The sequence below is a fragment of the Zingiber officinale genome, chromosome 5A (assembly GCF_018446385.1).
Source record: "Zingiber officinale cultivar Zhangliang chromosome 5A, Zo_v1.1, whole genome shotgun sequence".
Lineage (NCBI taxonomy): Eukaryota > Viridiplantae > Streptophyta > Magnoliopsida > Zingiberales > Zingiberaceae > Zingiber > Zingiber officinale.
The window spans coordinates 9,158,784-9,163,886 of NC_055994.1; the positions used below are offsets into that span (position 1 = coordinate 9,158,784).

Here is a 5,103-nt window from a genome sequence, read left to right on the forward strand (position 1 = left end):
CACTCTTTATATTTATATACTTAATAGATATGATCTGCTAGGAGCATTAATGTAAGGGCATTAAATGAATAGGTACTCAAAGAATTCACTCTTAGCAACAAGAGACACAGGTAGCACTTAGACATGTTAGTTCACAGCATGCTTTATGTCCTGGATTTTGGTGCCTGACCATAACCAAGTTTGAATACTTCCAACTATCTCAAATTCCATTTGAAATCTATTAATGAAACTTCACGCGATTATATCAAACATGACAGCAACTTTAGACCAAAGCCTAATTGGCAATGAGTATAGATAGAATACCCAAACTGATAATACAACAGCATAGAGCTCGAAGTTCATGGTCCCAAAGAAGAATAGAACCACATTAAATCTACTAGTCTACATAATAAAGACTATTTCCACAACTTAAATGTGTGACCATAAGATCAGTAAAACTCCCCTTTTTGTCACTAACAATAACCATAATAAAAGAAAAACTTTAAATTTTTCCGAGGATAATACAAATTTGGTATCTCAAAACTTAAATTTTTTCCAATCAGTAATACAAATTTGGTATCACATGCATTTACGATTTACCCTCTTGTACTGCTTTGGCTAACAATATACTTCTACACTTTATTTTTGCTACCATATCAAATGGTAATAAGAGTGTGAGTGTCCATGGACCAACAAACACGCCGAGGGAGGGTTAGTTACTCAAAAATCTTTTCACCTGTTGCGAATGGTAAAAAAAAAGAAAGAACTAAATATGCAGAGATAGGCTGGGATCAAGAAGACATTTTTCCAACATTCTATGCTTGTAAGATCCATATCAGCTGACTTTGCGGCCTCCAAGATCCTTCCGGTGAGCTCGACGCCAACGATACCTGCTAAGGTCCCGGCGGTATTCGAAACTCCCATAACAACTCCTGCATATCGCGGAGCCACGTCCATGTGATTTACAGCGAACCCGGCTCTTCCAAGTGCTAAGAATCCAAGAGAAATCGAAGAGCATTTGACAGTCCAGGAGGGATTCCTGAATAGTGGAATGGCCATTAGAGCAAGAGCTGCAATGACAAATCCGATGGTGTTGAGAAGCTTCCGAGTCTTGGTCACTGATAAGAACCTTCTTGTGATTAAGTGATCAGCTAAAATCCCTCCTGTGTTTGAGAAGATGAACATGTTGAAGCAAGGAATCATCTTAGAAGATCCCATGTCCTGAAGACTGAGCTGAAGGCCGAGTTCAAAGTACGTTGGCAACCAGTTCATTAGTACGTACAGTGCGTAGTGAAAGGTGAAGTTGTTTACCACGATTGTCCAAATCGGTAAGTTGAAAATTATCTTCTTCCAAGGAATTTTAGTGAAGCGCCTCAGGTTTCCAGCACTTGGGATTTTCTTTTCTCTTGAAACAGGCAAGTTGTGCTCTCCGAAACCTGCAGCAGCAGCTTTGGGATGTTCGGAACGAACTGGATCACTAGAAAACCTAAACCAGAGAAATGACCACATGATACCCAGAGCTGATTCAACTATGAAAACTGACTGAGGTCCCTTGTATTTTACCAGACTTGGCAACACAAGCATACCACCAGCTGCTCCTAGGTACATCCCGGATGTCGTAAGAGAAACAGAACGCGAGCGCTCATGGGGAGGGACCCATTGTGCTAGAATTGTGTGAATGGAGGGGAATATAAAGCCTTGTGCCACATCTACAAGGAAGCGGGCAACAACCATCATATTCACTTTGCCGGCATCTAGTGGAGCAAATGCACATGTTAGCGACCACAGCAAAAGCGAAAACAGCAGAACTCGTCATCCTCCAACATATTGTGCAGCCAAACCCCCAGGCACTTGTGACACAACATATCCATAATAGAATACCGAAAGTATTAGACCCTTGCTTGATTGATTCACACCAATGCTATCTATAGCCGCTGTGTACGCAATTGAAAATCCTATTCGCTCTAGATAGCACACACTTGTGCAGATAAAGGTTAATAAAATGATACTGTACCGCTTTGGAAATCTCATCTTCTTCAACAGTTCCATTAGTTTATATCATGGAGTATATGCGCATGTATTCAAATTTAACTCCTTGTGTCATTATTGTTCTTCAACAAAGATAATCCTGCACTCTTCTCTCACTCTGCATGATTTAGGAATATTGGCATGTTAAAGAAGACAATTAAACAAAATTATCTTAGTCTATAGGACTTGAAGCGATCTTTATAAACAAAATTAAAAAATCTAAAGCCATGGATGGCCATATTACAGAAGATAATTATGGAATCTTGCTGAAGCAACAGAAAGCTGACAATTGATAATCAATTGGAAAACACACCACTGGATGAAAAATATACAGATGAAACTGATCAACATTCTAATTGAGTCAGCACAAACAAAATGAAGGGCTTTCTACTAGGACAATCAAGCCATTGGAAGAAGACTAATTTGCTGAGATTTATTTTCTTAATAATGTATGTATTTATGTGTGTTTTAGATTGATGTGGCGGTTTTGGGAAGTCGATAGTGCATTAAGACATGCAGGCTATTAAATCACTATGCATTGCAATCTGAGACACGAGATTCATTTTCATATCAGTAGACTTAAGAGTTGATGTTGCAGATGAAGTTTTGAACACCAAAAGGGTTCAGCAATAGTCCAGTCTTGTACCAAATTTACAACTTCAATGATTTAGGAAGATAGTCCAGTCAATGGAAACAAAAGTCCAGTCTTGATCATAATCCCGTTGTAAAACTAGTTAAAATGGTTTAGGCGAGGCAAGAAATATCAGTAATTGATTTAACATCCAAAATGACAATTGAGTGATAGATTTACGGAAATCTAGAAGAAAACATAGGGAGGAGATGAAATAAACTATAGGGAAGGAGATGCCCTAGGGTAGGAGATGCCAGAAACCATAGGGCAGGAAACCAACCTTGTTGAAGAGCTGATGGGGTTGCATGATCAAATTGGTTAGAGACGGCGGCCTCAAACTCGAACTCCTAGAAAGCACCTGCCTCTTCTTCCCGTGGGCAGGAAATCTCAAAGAGGAAGACACAACGCTGCAGGGAAAGGAAAGAAGGGGGGTGGGAGAGGGAAGACATGCGCGCGACCGAAAGGAAAGGAAGATGAAAATACAAAGGCGACGATGAAAACCTAGCTCTCGGCTGAAAGGAAAAGTAGAAGAGATGATAGAAAAATATTATAATCAGTTCAAACTTATTACTTCCGCACAGAAGTATATGAATTTTATTTTGAGTTATTACTTCATCAAATATAAATTATGAAATAAAATATTAGTAAAAATTAGTAGTGAGACCCACGGTTTTTAATCAATGAAGCCTAAAATGAAATTTACTTCATCAAATTTATTATCTAAGCTAATTATCATATATACTTGATGAAATAATATATGATAATTAACTTCGATAATAAATTTGATGAAATAAATTTCATTTTATACTTCATTGATTAAAAACCGTGGATCTCACTACTAGTTTTTACTAATATTTTACTTCATAATTTATATTTGATGAAGTAATAACTCACAATATAAAATTCATATACTTATGTGCGGAAGTAATAAGTTTGAACTGATTATAATATTTTTTCTATTTATTAATAAATTAATCGATTTATTATTTTTAAACTAATCCTTTGATAAAATCCTAACTCCTAACTTAGCGTTTTTTTCCGAAAACAAGTCTTCACCGCCCCCGACTCACATCTCTTCTACTTTTCCTTTCAGCTGAGAGCTAGGTTTCCATCGTCGCCTTTGTATTTTCATCTTCCTTTCCTTTCGGTTGCGCGCATGTCTTCCCTCCCCCCCCCTTCTTTCCTTTCCCTGCAGCATCGTGTCTTCCTCTTTGAGGTTTCCTAGCCACGGGAAGAAGAGGCAAGTGCTTTCTAGGAGTTCGAGTTTGAGGCCGCCGTCTCTAACCGATCCGATCCTGCAACCCCATTAGCTCTTCAAACAAGTTGGTTTCCACTTGAAAATTATGAGAGAATTATTTTCCACTTGAAGACCTAGGTAATCTCCTTACACATATTTACAAGTGAGCAAGATTAGGACTTAGCCTCAAATTGATTTGAATATATTATAAAAACTCTAAGTCCTCTTAACAATTTTGGTAGAAAATATTATGACTAACTATTAGAACTAACAAAAGAGGAATGGGCTCATTATATTGCACTTCTCTCTAATACAATGAATCAAATTTTAACCTATTAAGCACTTTTAATTTATGAAGGATGTAAAGATTTTCTAAAAGTCTAGTGATATATATAACCTTGTATAAAGTGTTGAATTGTTGGGCAAACACGGTTTGATAATGATGATAACATAAACACTTTTCAAAATCATCTAAATGAATATAACAACCATAAGAGGAAGTAGCACCAAGAAATCTAGCATTATTGTGCAAGTTGGGAATAGATTATGAGACATAAAAATACAAAGATTTGAAAGACATAACGATAAGAACCTACCTTGCAACTAGCAACAACTCCTTGAAAGACAAACTAACAGTTGTATCTATACACCAACACTAACCATTTAAGTTTGACAGATGTAGAACCCACAAGCAACCAAACACTCATATCAAATATAGAATTTCCACAATTATAATATTTATTGACTTGAAACACCGGTTATAAAAACCAAGGATGAAACACAACCAAATTTCAGCTCGAGCAGAAATGTATGGGCATATGGGCATATAATACCATGATTCATAGAAACAAGTGGATAAAAGCCTTCCTCAAATACAAATCTAAGCCAAAATTACCTCAAAAGTCTTGGTCTTCACGCCTACAAGTGGGATCTCAACTAGATATGTCAAACAATCCCCGCACAACTTCCAGACCCTAAATGAAGCAAAATCACACATCAAACACTACCAAAGATATAAATAAAAAGAAAGTATAATTAATTCATATCAGATCTGATCTCGGACAAACATCGCCTTCGACATATCACTTCACTCAACACACAAAATTGCAACATCGAAGAGATTGAGGAATCCAAATAATTTGAAGCTACAAAAGAGAAAGGAGAGTTAGAAACAAGATGTTGACCGTCGTTTCAATGAGTTGGCTCGACAAGTTCCCCTGCTCCAAAC

General features: G+C 37.1%; 1 pseudogene; it reads right to left on the reverse strand.

Moving 5' to 3' along the window:
• Positions 1-521: 521 nt before the first annotated feature.
• LOC121979874 lies at positions 522-5,103 on the reverse strand (annotated as a pseudogene).